The following is a 19,721-nucleotide window of genomic DNA, read 5'->3' as shown; positions in this document are numbered from 1 at the left end:
TATAAATAATAGAGTTTTGAATCGTTTTCTTAAATGATTTGTACAAAATAAATTGACTTGTATGCTTAACCACGTTTTCTTATTAAAGGTTTTTACCTTAATGTTTTCAAACACTTGAGTCGTTCCAACGGCGATTCAGGCGGACTTCATCAAACGGGGTTTTGAAACGTACCTAAATCGTTCCAACGGCGATTAAGGTGCTAACCATGTAAATGAACTCGTTTTGGGGGAAATGAGTTAGTATAGAATTAACACGCAACACGAAATGTAAATCACGTTGTAAACAAATCAATTCTTCCTTCTTCCCCTCTCTTTTATATGTATATTGAACTGATGTAAATGGGTGATTCTTTACTAAAGTGGCTTTTCAATAATATATGCTCAAAACGGTTTCCAAAATGAGAAAGAAAAGGTTTCAAATGAATTTTAAACTTAAAGAAGTATACGATTAGTCCGTTATCGCCTAACATGCTGAGTAGGAGGCCGGTGGTTCATAACCGGGCGATGTCGGGGTGCCTAGTAGCCTTTCTCCGGAAAGGAGCTAGCCTTCTCGGCTCGTACCTAAGTTTCTCGAACCCACACCGGTCTCCCGCAAGGGATCGGTGTTCATTTTCCCATTCGTGGGTGGCGACTCTTCCATATCTCCGAGCTCCGGTCCCGCCGAGCAGCTTGATTCCACGATTGGTTGCTTTCGGCGCCAATCACCGCTTACGTCGCCATGAGGTGTCCACCCCCCGGTCCGCTCGGGAGATTAGGCCGCGGCACCTCGTCTAACACCGGTCCAGGATAGGTGCCAGATGGATTGCTTTAGGAGTACCCTGGAATAGCGGGACTCCAAGATATAAGAAGGGGAGCCTGGCAATTCTGATGCCCAAGATAGCTGCCATGCGGTTAGCACGTCCGATACTGATACCTTTACCAAAATAGATGGCAGATTTGTCCCAGCTCACTACCTGACCAGAGATTGATCCATATAGCTAAAAGACCTCACGGAGCGTTTTCAAATTTCTCTTTGTTGCTTTACCGAACAGAAGCATATCATCGGCATATAATAAATGAGATGGAAAGGCAACAGTGCTTGAATAAGTCATAAGGGAAAAGCGCCCTTCCCTTACAAGTTTGCTTACCAATCGGCTGAAAAAATCCTCCGTAATACCGAAGAGGATGGGCGAGAGAGGGTCTCCTTGTTTGACCCCATGCGAGCAACCGAAATAGCCGTGGCTGCTACCGCCAATGACAACTGAAATTCTGGAGGAAGCCAGTGTATTGAGGATCCAGTCCCGAAATTGTAGTGAGAAACCAAATGCTTCCATCACCGAGAGGAGGAAATTCCAATCCACGGTGTCAAATGCCTTATGGATGTCAATTTTAAGAGCCATGTGACCCCCGAAGCATTTTTTATTGAGCAGATTGACTCCTTCTGAGGCTGCCGCTATGCACTGGTGTATACTTCTGCCTTTTATGAACCCAAACTGATTCTCGGATATGATTTTCTCTGTTACAGTAGCGAGCCTGTCCGCTAGAAGCTTTGAAATGATTTTATATGAAAAATTGCTCATCACTATTGGGCGGAATTGGGTGATCTGGTTCGCCCCCTCAGACTTAGGAAGTAAATTCATAAGGTTAGAGTTTAAACCTGGGAAAATGCAACCTATTGCAAAGAAATGTGTGACCATGTTGAAGACGTTTGAGCCAATGATATCCCAGAAATGTTGGTAGAACAGCCCTCCGAACCCGTCCGGCCCTGGTGCACTTTCTTTATTGAGGTTAAAGACCGTCTGTCTGATTTCTGCAGTATCTGGTATTTTTGTCAGGAAGGCATTATCCTCCTGTGAGACAAGAGGCGGGATGACTTCCCAGACTTGGTCAAAATTTACATTGACAGCTTCACTAGTAAATAGAGATGAGAAGTAATCTGTGATGTGCCTGGAAATGAGATTAATATCCGAAGAAGGAGTGCCATTAATCATCAGGTTCTGGATGCCAGTATTTGTTTTCCAGATTTTGGAGTTTCTATCTCCCGCTGAGAGCCAACTGACCCGACTACGCTCCTTGAGAAAGAGTTCTTGTCTATAAAGTTGAAGATCAAGGTCAGCCTAAGCATCTGCTTCTCGAATTTGACGGCTAGGAGAGCTGCCAAGTTGAGAAATATCCAATTGGATTTGGTTCAGACGTTCTTTGGCCGAACTGATATTTGATAGCAATTAAATACGAGTAATGACACGACTCTTCACCTGCTTCCCCATTAATGCTGAAGGTTACAAAAACCTATATAAATACCCCAGCTTCCTAGGATCAAAGGTACACTTACTGATTCTCTACTTTTGTGCTTACAATTTATTCTTAGAAATATTACTAACTTTGGCATAGGGGAAAAGCGCCATTCCCTTACAAGTTTGCTTACCAATCGGCTGAAAAAATCCTCCGTAATACCGAAGAGGATGGGCGAGAGAGGGTCTCCTTATCTGACCCCACACGAGCAACCGAAATAGCCGTGGCTGCTACCGCCAATGACAACTGAAATTCTGGAGGAAGCCAGTGTATTGAGGATCTAGTCCCGAAATTATAGTGAGAAACCAAATGCTTCCATCACCGAGAGGAGGATTTTCCTATCTACGATGTCAAATGCCTTATGGATGTCAATTTTAAGAGCCATGTGACCCCCGAAGCATTTTTTATTGAGCAGATTGACTCCTTCTGAGGCTGCCGCTATGCACTGGTGTATACTTCTGCCTTTTATGAACCCAAACTGATTCTCGGATATGATTTTTCTGTTACAGTAGCGAGTCTGTCTGCTAGAAGCTTTGAAATGATTTTATATGAAAAATTGCTCATCACTATTGGGCGGAATTGGGTGATCTGGTTCGCCCCCTCAGACTTAGGAAGCAAATTCATAAGGTTAGAGTTTAAACCTGGGAAAATGCAACCTGTTTCAAAGAAATGCGTGACCATGTTGCAGACGTCTGAGCCGATGATATCCCAGAAATGTTGGTAGAACAGCCCTCTGAACCCGTCCGGCACTGGTGCACTTTCTTTATTGAGGTTAAAGACCGTCTGTTTGATTTCTGCAGTATCTGGTATTTTTGTCAGGAAGGCATTATCCTCCTGTGAGACAACAGGCAGGATGACTTCCGAGACTTGGTCAAAATTTACATTGACAGCTTCACTGGTAAATAGAGATGAGAAGTAATCCGTGATGTGCCTGAAAATGAGATTAATATCTGAAGAAGGAGTGCCATTAATCATCAGGTTCTGGATGCCAGTATTTGTTTTCCGGATTTTGGCGGCCTTATGGAAGAAGTTGGAGTTTCTGTCTCCCGCTGAGAGCCAACTGGCCCGACTACGCTCCTTAAGAAAGAGTTCTTGTCTATAAAGTTGAAGATCAAGGTCAGCCTGAGCATCCGCTTCTCGAATTTGACGGCTAGGAGAGCTTCCAAGTTGAGAAATATCCAATTGGATTTGGTTCAGACGTTCTTTAGCTGAACTGATATTTGATTCCACCCTACCGAAGACGTTTTTATTCCAGTCTCTGAGCACCGGCCTTAGAGTTTTTAGTTTATGACTGAGCAGCTGTGCTGGGGGCAGCGAAATATGCGCAGAATGCCAATGATCAGTGATTACCGATTTGAGACTTTGGTGTGTAGTCCACATGGAGAGGAATCTGAACCTAGAGGGCCTGCGAACCCTAGAATTGCAATTAAACAGAATGGGGCAATGATCTGACCTGTGTTTGGGGAGAGGGGAGCATGTGATGCTGTCCCAGTGATCTATAAACGCTTCATTAGTAAGAGCTCTATCAAGCTTGCACTCCACATGAGCATTACCCTTCCTTCCGTTGGTCCAAGTGTAGAAGAGTCCGGAGGTGTCAACCTCAAGAAGATTTCCCTGACAAATGAAGTTACGAAAATCGGCACATGAACTAGCAGAAGGCCTGGCGCCAGTCTTTTCATGTGCGACTGTAATAGCATTGAAGTCTCCAATTACCAGCCATTTCTCAACGTGGAGATGAAGTAAACTGTCCCGGAGTTCCCTCCTACCGTTCACAGTTGTTTTCCCATAAACAAAGGAGATATTGATCGTAGTCCCATTCGAGATCAAACCAATAGAAATATGCTGATCAGAGCTGTTAATAAGAGATATTGTACTAGAGAAACCAACAGAAGTAAAAGCCACAGAGTGTTACAAGGGTTATTGTTAACCAAGTACAGGCCCAGAGAGGACCAAAAATTACCAGGAATTCTGCTAAGGCTGCTCATTGGTTCAGAGAGGCAAAGTAGGTCCGGACGGTGCTTCTAACAGAGTAGTCGCAGAGCACGTTGAGTTCTTGGGTTTGCAATACCCCTACATTTCCAAAAGAGAACAATCATTGATATCTGGATGGGGGACGGCTCCTTCTCTTGGAGCGACTTAGAACTCTAGGCGGGGAGTCTGCCTTCTTAGATTTCTTTCTGACTGTATTCCGCTTTTCCTCTGAATTGGTTATCTGTAGAACAGTTTTAGCCAAAGGTTCTGCAGTATAGGAAGTGCCCCCCTCCGTATCAGAGATGAGAAAGTTTAAAGGCCTGGATAGATCGAGTAACGGAACCACAAATTCTCTGGAAATGTGAGTGCTTTCATCCTCAAGATCACCCCATTTTGGACCTTTTTGGCTTGTCTCTGGTGCGTCCCTGGTAGCATAAGCTTCCGAGCTGTGTAGGACCATTTGCAAATTAGATTCCAATGAGCAATCCACATTATTCAGTGGTGGTTGTTGTTGGCGTTCCCGCCATACGGGTTGCCTAGAGACCGATCGGCTCCGATGCGAGATTTTCTGTTTATTAGCCTGATTGGGGATGTTGTGGGACTTGTCTTTCCCCATCAATTTACTGGGATTATGGCGACATTGCGCAGCTGAGTGGCCTACAGTAGAGCAGATGCTGCAGAGCGCGGGCAAATGTTCATATTCCAGATAAACCTAATGCATAAAGGAGTCTGTATCAACTCGGAGTTTCGTTTGCAGGGCTTTAGCTAATTCCACATCAATTAAAACTCTAGCGTAGTGTCCGAATTCCCCATTCACGGTGTTCTGATCAAATCTGATAGGGATCCCTACTGCTCTTGCAATACTAGTTAGGATCCTAGAGTCCCAGAATTCCCAGGGCAAATTGTAAAATCGAACCCATACCTGAGCAGATGTGGTTTTGTGCGTTTCTGGGTTGAAGCCGGGAGTCCATTGAGAAAAGCGCATCGTGCCCGGCTTGAGGAAGAGCGCACCAGTGCCCCAAATAGCCTGAATTGAGTTAGCTGAGGGCATAATGATGTGGTAGAACCCTTTACCCAGCGAAATCAACTTCCAATCCATGCTTCTTTTCCAGATTTGGTTCAATTTGAGTTTTAGATCAGAGTGCTTCCACGGTGTGTCGCCTTTTGCAAGGACCAAACGGCCAATCACAGAGTGTTGACACGATTTGATACGTTCATCATAGATGGATTGTTGGTTGCGGACGGCTTTGAAGCCCCCTTCGTCTGAAACTTTGGCGGCCGCAGGTTCCGGGACTAAGGGAATGGCACCGGCCACGGCGGAGGCGAATGACTTCCGGGTGATTTCAGGTTGAGCAGAGCTGTGCCCAAAAAGGTGCGCAATGTTGGCATCATCAATTCGGGGTTTGCGGGTTTCATCATCGAAGGATTTGCGAAAGAAGAGGTGAGCAATAGCAAAATCCGACGATGAAGACATGGTCAGGGCGGCAAAGACGGAGAACCAGGGAGGCGGCTAGGGCGTCGGTGTCGCCATCAATAATAATTTAGTATTATAATTTAAGTATATCATTTATATAATATCTATTTTACGTGGTAATTGTTATACATGCATTACTGAATTTTCTAATCTATTAAATAATAATTGATTTTTCTTTTTGTTATTAATGTTTTTTTAACCTAATGAGTAAAATTAAAATTTATGAAATAATTTCTAATTAATTTTATTATACACTATTTTAGTAAAAATATTTTTATATAATTTATATGATTGTTCGAATCAAGATTCGTTAGTCACTTTTTAGGTGAATTCTCTTGCAATTAATTTTTTTTACGTAAACTAAGACTCAAACTCGAGATCTTTAATTTAAGCGGCTTGAGATCTTTTACTAATCCATTCAATATTAATTGGTTTAGTAAAAAATAGTTAAATACTACATTAATTTTTTTGAATATATTGATTTATTGAATATTATGAAACACTAAACTAATTTATGATAGATTGGTAAATTTATCATTTTAGTTATAATTATTTATTGAAATAATTTTAGTTATTCATATAAATAAAATTTGACAAAACTTAATTAAATATAGATGAAAGTTATTAGTGATAGAAGGACAAACTTGTCATTTTCTAACAATTTATGGATGGAGGGACTAAATAGTTAATTTTGTTAAAACTTACGGATGTTATAGTCTGCATTTAAAAACAAATGGACTAACTAGTGTAATATGCATAAACTCAGGGACCAATAAATTATTTACCCTAAATTTTTATATCAGTAAGGTTTACACTTGAGGGGTTACTAGAGTAAATCAATAACCGACAATTAATTTTGATATCGCTAATCTCCATTGACCACCGCGACTAGAGGACCCGAATGCACATTCAAATTAGCTATATAAACTGATATCAATGTTCAAAATAGTAATGCACATCCTTTCATTTGGTCAGCTCATGTCTTTTATATATAGCAAGACAATGGAGCAGTCAAACATTGAAGTAGAATTCAAACATACTTAGATCCATTCATTAGGAATTGATTCTTTTATTGCGGTTATTTAAAAAGAAAACTTCTATTTTTTTCTATTTCCTTCAAATGTACTCTCTATTTGATTTGAATGAAAAAAAAAATCACTAGTGAATAAACATATCATTGAAACATTTTTTTCTCAATTAATTCACTTAATGAATAATTAATTTTACTTAATTAATTCATGTTAATGACAATTAAACCATTGTAACCATTCAAACCTTTAGAGAACTAATAATGACCTATAATTGCATTCAATTTTATTAATAAGATTTAATTCTCTAGTAACCACCATTCAGAATTTAAAAGGAATTCTCACACTTTAAATACTTTAATACGACATTCAGTTGTTTTTTTAATGAAGGTTGGGACGCGATGGTAGGCCGGACATCTCAGCTAGGTTGGCACCCCAGCACAGCTATCAACCCTTTTATTAATACGACATTCAGTTGTTATTTATTAGATAAAACATATCATTGGAACATTTTTTTCTCAATTAATTCATTTAATGAATAATTAATTTTACTTAATTAATTCATGTTAATGACAATTAAACCATTGTAGCCATTCAAACCTTTTAAAGAATTAATAATGACTATTAATTGCATTCAATTTTATTAATAAGATTTAATTCTCTAGTAACCACCATTCAGAATTTAAAAGGAATTCTCACACTTTAAATACTTTAATACGACATTCAGTTGTTTTTTTAATGAAGGTTGGGACGCGATGGTAGGCCGGACATCTCAGCTAGGTTGGCACCCCAGCACAGCTATCAACCCTTTTATTAATACGACATTCAGTTGTTATTTATTAGATAAAACATATCATTGGAACATTTTTTTCTCAATTAATTCATTTAATGAATAATTAATTTTACTTAATTAATTCATGTTAATGACAATTAAACCATTGTAGCCATTCAAACCTTTTAAAGAATTAATAATGACTATTAATTGCATTCAATTTTATTAATAAGATTTAATTCTCTAGTAACCACCATTCTAATTTAAAAGGAATTCTCACACTTTAAATACTTTAATACGACATTCAGTTGTTATTTATTAGACAAAACGTTAATTTTTTTATTTATTAAATTACATAAAACATTAATATAATATGAAAAATAGAGGAAAAAGAATGATATAAATTAACATTTTGTATATTTAGACAAAACATTATTTTTTTAGGCAAAAAACATAATTAAGCCCTTGAATTTTACATGTTTTAAGGATCAAGTTTCTTATCAATTATTTTTCCATATTGAGTCCTTAATCATTGATTCTGTTATGGATTCGATCCTTATTGAACTTTTTCATCGATTTTGGGAAAGGATAAGATCGATTTGGTCATTCTAATGTTGAAAATCACAAAATGGGAGAGGAGAAGATCGAGCTTGGAAGAACCTAATAGAAATTGACTTTTGTAATTGATTTTTACTTTTTAATCCCTATCTATCCTAGTCAATAAACTCTTATTTTTATTTGTCCACGTCAATAGTTCGAAGCCTCCTGACAATGTGTGTCGCCCAAACTCGACGAAAAAGTTCAATAAGGGCAGAATCTTAAAACGTGTAAATTTCAGGCGCTTAATTGTGCTTTGTGCCTTTTTTTATTTATTAAATTAGACAAACTGTTAATATAATATGAAAGAATAGAGGAAAAAGAATTATATAAATTAGGATTTTTTGTATTTTGACACGTCATAAAAAAAACCTATGTGTCAATCTTAGATATACAGAATATAGGAAAAAATTATATAAACTAGGATTTTTTTTTATATTTTGACATGTCATAAAAAAAATCATACATGTCAATCTTAGATATACTATTTGTTTATGCTTTGGGTGATGATGGGAAATTACCACTGCCGGAAGGACTTTATAAGATAAAAACGGATGTGTTAATCTCTCTGTCTGCATAACAGTTGGTGGACTGTAGGATCGGTGATTGTGGTTGTTGCGGAAGTTGGTTGAAAACTGATTTTAAGTATATAATGAAAAACCGGATTGCGAAAAAAGCGGATTATGAGTTCACAGGGTTATATATATGGACGTTGTAATGTCAAAAAAAATGGAACTTATAAAATCATAGGGTATGGGCGGGTGGACCAGACCAAAATTGTTATGATGCAGGAAATAGCTAAGCAACCAGGTGGAGTATATGTCGATGCATCTTCACTCAAGTTTAGAGAATACAATAGGGGCATTTTTGTGCAAAACTCTAAGACAATAAAAAAACCTAAATGATTGTATATTATCCATTGGGCACGGCAGGGAACGAGACCGTAAAAAATAATGGCTTTTAAAAAATTCATAAGGTACAAAATAGGAGGAATCAGGCTATATGAAATGAAAATGTTAAGGGGTGTTTGAGATCGAGGGGTTTGTGGAATCGCATTATCGGGCCTCTTTCCAACACTTGGAAGCACAGACAAAAGATGAAAGCAGATCATGATATTTTTAAGGGGACCTCACTCTTTTATCATGAACTGCTTTCATCTTTTGTTTGTGCTTCCAAGTGTTGGAAATAATCCTGATAATGCAATTTCACAAACCCCTCGATCTCGAACACCTCTTAAAATTTTTATTTCATATAGCCCGATTCCCCCTACTTTGTACCCTATGAATTTTTTAAAAGCCAATATTTCCGACCGTCTCTCTCCCTGTTGTACCTAATGGCTAGCATACAATGATTTATGTTTTTTTTTTTATTGTACTAAAGCTTTCCACCAAAATACCCCGTTGTATTCTCCAAGCTTCAGTGAAGATGCATAACATATACTCCAATTGGTATAAGAGCAGTTTCAGTGTGGTCCACCAGCCTATACCCTATGATTTTATAAGTTCCATTTTTTGGAATATTACAACGCCCATCTAACCATGTGAATTCGTAATCCACTTTTATGCGATCCCATTTTTCATTATATACTTAAAAGCATTTTCCAGCCAACCTCCGCAACAAGCAACTACAATCATTGATGCTACAGCGCACCAACTGTTGTTCAGATAGAGAGATTAACACGTCAATTTTTTTATCTTATACAATCCTTCCACTGCTCCAGAAGCGGTAATTGCCCAGTAACACCTAGAATTGCCTTGGTCTTTCATCGGTGTTACAGCTCCATGTTCTCGCCAGTCCATGTGATTAGGAATTGGCCGCATCTTTTGTTCCATGTTAAAAGCCTGAAGAAGAAAAAAAACACTTTGAATTAGATTCATATAAACATCCTAAACTATTCTGTGCTTGACTAATATTATACATTCAAATAGATTATTGTTTGTTGGTAATATTAAAAAAATCTACTTTTCATATACCAACTCTTTACCTTCTGCCACCATGGCCTTACGGAGATCCCCTAAACTAACATTCCCACAGCTAAACACCATCCTCTCTGTCAACACGAAATTGTTTTTCACCACTGCATTCTCTAAAGTGCAGCTAGGGTCGGACACAGGGGCTCAGGGTCTGGCCCCTCTAGCGGCGGGAATCATCATGATCAGGGATAGTTTCAGTCCTCTCTATCTCCACAAAAATCAAGGTTGTGGTGGTTCCGGCTTCCTGTCTCCAAGAAACTTTGTTGGAATGTTGGATTAGCATCCCAAAATTGGTCCAGTTCCTGTTTGATCCTTTATAAATCCAAAAAAAAAAAAAAAATTTGGCCTATTAGGCTCGCTTTAAATTCATAATTCTAATTTATTTATTTTTTTGCTTGTTAGCGCTCCTTAAATCAAATTTATAAAAATTTTGGCCTGTTAGCCCATTCTTAAATCCAAATCTCTAAATCCAATTTTTTCTATTATGCATAATTTGTTTACATGTTAAAAATCTTAAACATAGCGCATCTTATAAGTTCTACATTAATACTTAAAAATTGATTTTTGACCACTCAGATTATAATATGTATATATATGAATTTTTTTAAAACAAGTTCGATTTAATACCCATGACTAAAATCAGGCTCCCAACCGACCAATACTGTATTCGCCACTGAATGCAGCCATGGATTTCATTGAGCTAGCACATTTCCTGGATTGCAACTACTACTTACATACAAGAAAATCCCAATTACATTCACCACCATCCATGACATGTAAAATTCCTCATCTCTCAGCTTCTCATGCATACCACCGATCTATGTGAAAAATTCCAGTGTCCCACAATTTCAATTTCCTCAATAGTTAATCATCGTTACGCTCTACTCAAATCCAAATTTCTAATTTTTTATTTGTTAGACGCTCTCTAAATCTAAATTTCTAATTTTTTTCATGTGAACCTCTCTCTAAATTCATAATTCTAATTTTTTTTGCATGTTAGAACATCCCCAAATCCAAATTCTAACTTTTTTTTAATACTGGTTAGCCCTCCTTAAATCAAATTTCTAAATTGTTTGGCCGGTCACCCATTCTTAAATCCAATCTCTAAATCCAATTTTTTCTATTACACACAATTTTTATCTTAAACACAATAAATATTAATTTTGAAAAGTTTTATATTGGTACTTAAAAATTGGTTTTTGACCATTCAAATTATAAAACATATACAGGTGAAATTTTGTTTTACAAGTTCGATTTAGAGAAAAAAAACAAGAAAAAAAATTACTCAACTAGTTGTAAAATCAGGCCTCCAACCGATCAATTTTGTATTCGCAACTGAATGCAACCAGTGAATTACATACAAGAATATACCAATTTTTATCTTGTATGGCTTCTCAGGCATACCACCGATCTATGTGAAAAATTCCAGTATCCCACAATTTCAATTTCCTCAATAGTTCATCATCGTCTCCAATCAAGATCATACTACTGTTAGCGAATCCGATTGTGGAGCTTCAGATGTTTACATCAGGACAAAAATTCAAAGGTCTGAACCAAGATTTGGTCTCTGGATCGAATCTGTGAGGTATAGGGATGGCAACGGGTAGGGTATCCGCGGGTAGTGCCAATCCCAAACCCTTACCCGTTTATTTTTTAATTATCCGTACCCGTCCCATTACCCTAACGGGTATATTTTTTACATCCCACACCCTTCCCATTTAATTCGCGGGTACCCACGGGTACCCTTACCCGTTAAAAATCAATAAATAAAATAAAAAATATTACAAATTTAACAAAGTATAAATTTAATAAATCATTTATCTAAAAATTGAACAAATTGAATCTTAATCAATAAGAATAAGTAGATTAGTGGTATCACTCAATGGTTGAAAAATAAAAGGTTGGGGTTTAAAATCTCAAATATTATATCTAAAAAACAATAATTTTTTTAATATATAAAAGAATTATGACGGGTACCGGGTACCCTGGGGGGTATTCTCATACCCGTCCCATTACCCTAACGGGTAATTATTTTGATCCCATACCCTTCCCATACCCTTTTATACAGGGTACGGGTAGTCCCATTAGGGTCGGGTAGTGTCGGGTACCCGCGGGTACACTACCCGTTGCCATCCCTAGTGAGGTACGCCGGTGGTTTCCTTCATAACATACATTCTAGGTTTAATACACAAATAACCCTGAACTTGTCCAAATGTTGCAACTGCCCCCTCCAACTTTCAATTGTAACAACTTACCCCTCAAACTTGTCCAATTGTAAAACATAACCCCTCAAACTTGTTCAATTGTAAAACAGAACCCCAAATTGTTGACACGGACTGCAATTGAAGAAACACGTGAAATACAAAAGCTGCAAACGCTCGTGGAATGTGATAATCAGATCTTTAGACCCAAAAAAATCAGTATTTAAGTAACCAAATCCTCAATTCTTCAACTTATTCTTCAACTTCTTCTTCTTCTTTTTGTTATTGCTATTCGTTTTTTAGTGATTTCTTGATTCAAAGTTTTAAGATATTATGTGGGTGAAAATGTGTTTATGTGGAGAAATAGCTCCATTGAAGATTTCATAGCGTGATACGAATTCGGGGAAACATTTTTACGGTTGATTCAAGTACGGGGTAAAAAAATCTCAATTTGGGGTTATGTTTTACGATTGGATAAGTTTGATGCGTTATATTTTACAATTTGACAAGTTTGAGGGGTAAGTTGTTACAATTGAAAGTTGAGGAAGACAGTTACAACATTTGGACAAGTTCAGGGGTTATTTCTGTATTAGGCCTACATTCTATTAGGCATAGTCTTTGAAGACTGAAGGCATGGAATCTCCGATGTCCCAACAGCAATTCTCGAGATTGTAGGTTTCCTCGAAATCGGAAGTATTGCCCGCGATGATGATGCGGCAGGTGACGAGATAGATAGGGTAAAGAGTGAATGAGAATTTGGGAGGGGATAACATGTAAACAAGATTGTAATGGGAAGATCTGAAGCTGGTGGTGGATGCGAATCCAGATTTGGGAGTGAAGATCAAAGTTAAAAGTAGTCTGAATTTGCATAAAATATTTAGTTAGCTTTTGAAAATGTTTTAAAATATAATCAATTAATTATTCGGTTGTAAAAAAAAGTGAATTAAATTCGAAAGATGTATTGCACATGTCTTATAAAAAAGTAAAACGACCAAGATCGGGTATGCGGTTCCAGTGTTATAAAAGTCGTTAGCCGCTAGTCGGACGGACAAGACTCCCGAAAATTAAATCGATATTAATCGAAAATTAATCATATTTGTATTTTTCTATTTTTTATATTTATATTAAATAAATATTATATAAACACATTTAAAATATAAATTATACTATCTAAAAATAATAATAATAAATATAAATATTATTGATTTTATCCGCTAAAACCAATTTTATCCACTTAAACCGACTTGACCGATTTTACCCGACTTGACTGATTGAACCGACTAGGCGGAAAAAAATCAGGCTCCCGACTTATGCCGACCATTTATACATAACCGGATCGGTGTTGTAAATATCACTGTTATATCGGCCAATTAGCCACTGACTTGACCGACTTTTACAACACTGTGCGGTTCTAATATTAGAGAAGACAAATTTTACAATTGAACAAGTAAGAACTTCATTTTTAATCTATTATATAAATTATGTAATAATATTCTAAGGCGCATTCAACCCATTTTCCACATACAGCTTACCTTTTTACAATCGACAGATTAATTAATTACATTTTACACAAGTTTAAGGGGCTATAACTGAACATTTTATTTAAGTTCAGAGGGATATCGAAACACTTTAAAAGTTGAGGGAGCCAATCAAACTTTTTGAATAAATTCAAAAAGCAAATGATGTATTAAGTCAAGTTAAAACAACGCGTTTCCATGAGGTGCATACATGGATAGCTTTCCTCTTTCTACTGGCATAGAAAAGAATTTAGAGAAAAATAACCAATGAAGAAGAAGATGCATTGGGTTTGTATAATAACGGGATAAGGTGTAAAAATATCATATAGGATCAAATTTTCATTTAATGTTTAAAATGGTACAATTTAGTTATAATGTTGGTAATGAAGAGCAATTTTACCTCTAACATTGACAAGTCATGTCAGTTTTCGACATTATTATAAAACACATATATTTTTTCTTTATTCTTGATTTTTTTTAAAAATCATATTTTTTGTGATTTAATAATATAATTGAAGATTAATATTTTTAAATTCAGTGAAATATTTGAATTTTTTTATCCAACTCGTACAAAATACAATATATTTTTTTAATTTTTTTAAATCTTTTTCACGTTTAGTTATATATTTGTGATTTGTTACAAATAAGTGATAAAATGACGCACATGTGAAGTGTAGATGATAAAATTCATGGCCGATAAGATAATTTAATGAATAGTTTCTTATATTAATCCAATAAAATTAGGAGTAAAATTGTTTTTGACTGCCAACATTAAGAGTAAAATTGCAACATTTTAGAAATGTAAAATTGATCCAAAGCCTAAATATTAGGAGTATTTTGCATTTTATCCCTATAATAACAAGCAAATCCTACATTTTGACTATATATTTAAGATTATTGGTAAGTAATTTATTTGAATAAGGAGAAATTCTATTATAGACTCAGATTTGTAGTTGTTCTTTTGCTGAAATGATGTCACATCAGCGGTTGGGGATGTTGTGGCATCATTTGAGTGGAATGACCATTACCGATCACGGTTCACAACAGAATTAAACATCTTTATTATTTCGCAAAACAAAAACTACAAAACAAAATGGATTTATACTTGTGTATGATGAGCCCTACTCCTGATCAACCATCGGAGATGAGAAAAAGAACGACATCATAGAGAAAACGAAGAGATGCAAAGCTAAGATGCACTTACAAAGGCTATACGCTTCCTTCTCTCAAGAGAGAGATCAAGAGGAAGAAAGCTCTGATGAAATTTTTTGCAGTACGAAAATTTATATCAATAACACACCGACCTATCCATATATATAAATATTACATAATTAGTATTTATTTTAACTAATTAATTAGGATTTAATTCTAACTTTAATCATTTTCTTTAGGAAAAATTGAAAATTGATTAATTCAAATTGTTAGAGTCATTACACACATAATTCCAGGAGCCGGACAATCCTCTATAAAAACAATACATATGGGAATTAATATAATTGGTCCAAGAAGCAAGAGAATGAACTACTCTATTACTCCCTCCATTCCATTATATAAGTCATTCTAGGATATTTCACACAAATTAAAAAATATATTGATTAACTAAAAAAAATTCTCTCTCATGTCACTATTGGACAATAAGCATTGGAATATTAAAAAACACATGTACCAATACAAAAAAAATAATTCTCTCTCATGTCACTATTGGGCAATAAGCATTGGAATCCTAGAATGACTTATATTTAGGGAAAAAACCAATTTGCTAGAATGACCTATATAATGGAATGGAGGGAGTACCATCTTTAGGTACAAATAGAAAAGAGCAAGACCGGAAAATGAAATCCAATACATGACATTCTTATACACTATTCGGGGACGGACATCATACTTTCATACGGGTAAGTAAAAAAGAACTAGAGGGATAGGAGGGTAAAAGAGGATTATTTTAGCTTGCCGATGCGTTATCATATTCTTGAATAAATTCCCTTACTTTGATAATAGTATACATGAATCGGCAAACTTTTTTGTGAATAAACTTATTTCTTGGAAACCACATTCACCAAAAGGTCACCATCCAAAATTTCAATTACCATTTTACCCTCTTAATTAATGTCCATTCATTTCTAATTTTATCCTCTTATCTATAGCACTCTAATAAAAAAAAAAAAAATTGAACCTTATTAGAACCATAAATCTAAAAAATGTTATTGATGAAAAATGTTATTCAGAATTTTATCCTCTTCTGATATAAATTAGCATTTTTATATTTAAATAAAATGTTAATTTTTTTATTTATTAAATTAAGCAAACCGTTAATATAATGTGAAAGAATAAACAGAAAATAATTATATAAATTAAGATTTTTTCTATTTTGACATGTCATAAAAAACCCACGTGTTAATCTTAGATGTAAAGAATATATATGAAAAAAATTATATAAATTAAGACATTTTATATTTTAACATGTCATACAATCTTACGTGTCAATCTTAGATATTATTTGTTTATGCTTTTAGATAGATTGATAGATAGATAGATACAGGGGCGGAGCTAGGGTGGTAGAGGAAGGTTTCCCGACCCTCCGTCCCTCCGGAACACCCTTGATGAACAGTGGTTCAGTCCCGAGCAGGCCCCAAAATAGTTAAAATTAGTTCTTATAATGTAGAGTGTGATTATATGACATAAAACTAAATTTGCCTAGTTGGTTGTAGTAATAATTAAAGGAATCTCTACATCTAATTGGTCCTATGTTTGAATCTCCCTCTCTACATCTAATTGACCAAACTTGTCAACGTTAGGGATAAAATAAAATTGATTTTGACTGCCAACGTTAAGGGTAAAATTACACCATTTTAGACGTTAGGGGTAAAATTGTGCTTAAGTGTAAACATTAGAGTATTTTTGCATCTTATCCTTACTTTATATTGAATCTCAGTTATTTTGTACCTTAATGTTTCCAATTATGATCAAATTTTGCTTTATATTATCAAAAATTTAAAAATTTTGATTTGACTACTATGAATCAAAACCTTAAATCGTTATTAAGACAAAAAATGTTCATGCAATGGAGCTCCTCCGGACTTTGAGCTCTGGCTCCGCCACTGATAGATAGATAGATAGATATAGATTTTGTACCTATATAAAATTAATACACATTTATTAATTGATTAATTGATGAAAGATGAAATGAAAAGTCAAGAAGATAAAGATGTTTTAAGAATATAAAGAGATAGTTAATATCAATTAATTCAACATTTTAATGTACCAATTTTTAATAATTTGATATGTCATTTTTTTTTGTGAGTTTTTAGACTTTAATTTAGATATTGCTGACATGGATATCTTTAGTTCATAGATATAAATATTTTTAAAATAATTTTTTAATTAAAAATTACAAACTAAAAATTGGAAAGGAAATACTAATAATTTGGCTACAATGAGTTGTACTAATTGGAAAGGAGATCTCCACTACTTCATATGAAAATTACTATTAATGCATAAAAAAGATTGTACAATTAATAATACTAAAACTTCTTTACATCTTTTGTTAAAATTAATAATAGTAAATAAAAGCGTCAAGTCGCTTAAGTTAGATCTCGAGTTCAAGTTCTAAAGTATACAAAAACCTTTAATTAGAAGAGTATACACTTAAAAGGTGTCTGATGAGATTCGAACTGAGAGACACTAGAAAGTTAGAGTTAATTAATACTGATAATAATGTCAATTCCATAACTGATTTTGGCGTTTCCGACCCTATTTTGATTGAAACAACCCAACGATTGAATGAAATTAATTTAGTATTTAATTGTAACTTACTGCTTCTTGGCCTAGTATATTAAGTATAATTAATACTAAATTAATTGCAATTTTTTTTACTAGAACTACAATTATTATTATTTCCAAAAAATAGTTAATTACCATTAAATATTAAATTAATTGCAATTGATTGTTGGCAAGTTCCAATGAAAACAGGGTTCGAAAAAGCCAAAATTCAAAATCTCAAACTTGGCAAAAATTACAAAATTGCCATTGTATTACACTATGAGCTCGTTTGTTTTAGCTGTTGTTGCTGTTACGGTTTGTTGTTTGCTATTGGAAAAAGTTGTTTTTTGAAAGGCAAACATGAGGTGTCCAACCAAAGACCTAAAAGTCTTGATTGTTCTATTAAAAAAAGTCCTTAATTGTCTAAATAATTATTATAAGAAACGTTATTTTTCAAAATAAGTATTATTAATTAATACTGCATTTATATATTTCTATTTATAAATAAGAAAACACCTCATATATTAATTTTAATACATTTATTCACAAATTAATGCGTAAAATCAAAAAGATTTTCTTATTTAAGGGGTCTAAAAGAGACACAAATTTTATATATGTATGCCAAACGCATCTGAGAAAATAATTTCGTCTGAGAAAATGGAAAGTAAAAGAGTGAAGTTAGAGGAGGAGAAAGAAGACCGAATCAGTGATTTACCTGATGCCATCATTCAACGTATCCTCTCCTTTTTGCCATCAACAAAAGAAGCTATTCATACTGGAATTCTATCTAAACGGTGGAAGAATCTATGGACAGGTGTTCCGGTTCTCATCTTCCCTTTCGATTGTATGTTTTATGAAAAGGTCCATAAATTCATTGCTAGGACCTTAAATCTCCACGACTGTTCGAAAATCAAAAAATTTCACCTAAACTATCCTTATATGGATGAGTGCAACCGTCAAATTTCTTCCATAATCAGTTTTGCTACAAAAAGAGATGTGGAGGACTTAGATTTGAATTTTGTAACCCATGGTTACGTATTACCGAAATTTCTTTTCAGCAATGCTTCACTTGAAAAATTAAGAATATATGGCTGTACTTTTATAACTAATGCTAAGGTAAATTGGAGATGTCTCACCGTATTGAATATAAGAAATTGTGTATTGACTCATCAAACGATGGAACATATTCTATCTGGCAGTCCATTACTCGAATCGTTAGAATTAGGGAGTTGTTCTGGGTTTGATAAAATTGTTATTGCTTCGAAATCTTTGAAAAGATTGGATCTACAACGTTTTTGCTGGGATTACATTTCTGTCCAAATTTCATGTCCAAACCTTTTGGAATTATCTCTCTGGAATATCACTACGAATGATCCAAAGTTGATGGCTCAAATGATTGAAAATGTTCTCTCCGGCAGTCCGTTACTTGAGTCAATTGAACTAGCCAATTGTCGTCAGCTTGATCAGTTAGTTATTGCTTCTAAATCTTTGAAAAGACTGGTTGTACAAAAAAATTCTTGCGCTTTTGATCATATTGAAATTTCATGTCCAAAGCTTGAGGAACTGAAGATATTTGATGGTTTGAATGTTAAAACCGCAAAGCTAATAAATTTTCCATCTTCACTTTGTGCTACTCTTGATTTTAACGTTTCGGTTTGGGATATACAAACTGTTAAATGTTTGATTATAGAAATTCTGCAGCAACTTCACCATGTCAATGAGCTAAAAATTGGGAGTAACTTTATGGAGGTAAGTTTTGTAGAAGAAGAAAACATTCCTTATTTTTTTAGAAATAAGAGTGATTAACATTTTTAATTTTCAAATTGAATATTTATAATATTTTTTATTCTTTGAATTTTCTATTCAATATTATGTTTGTAGGTTCTGTCAACTATGAAGGTGGAAGGTCGGTTTTCTCCAGTTTTAAACACAAAATGTTTGACTCTACATTTTCCTCGTCTGAAAAAGCATTATCCTAGAATTACATATCTACTTCGTATTTCACCTTTGCTCGAGAAATTAGTTATTAATGTGCCACTATTGGCTAAGGTAATTTTTTTGAACCTTCAATATTTTATGCAATATGTAGTTTTAACACTTCTATGAATTTTCTCAATTGTCAGGTTACTAAAGAAAATGGAATAATAGAAAATGTTGT

Source organism: Euphorbia lathyris, chromosome 7 (assembly GCF_963576675.1).
Source record: "Euphorbia lathyris chromosome 7, ddEupLath1.1, whole genome shotgun sequence".
Classification (NCBI taxonomy): Eukaryota; Viridiplantae; Streptophyta; class Magnoliopsida; order Malpighiales; family Euphorbiaceae; genus Euphorbia; species Euphorbia lathyris.
Note: the sequence above shows the minus strand (reverse complement) of the source record.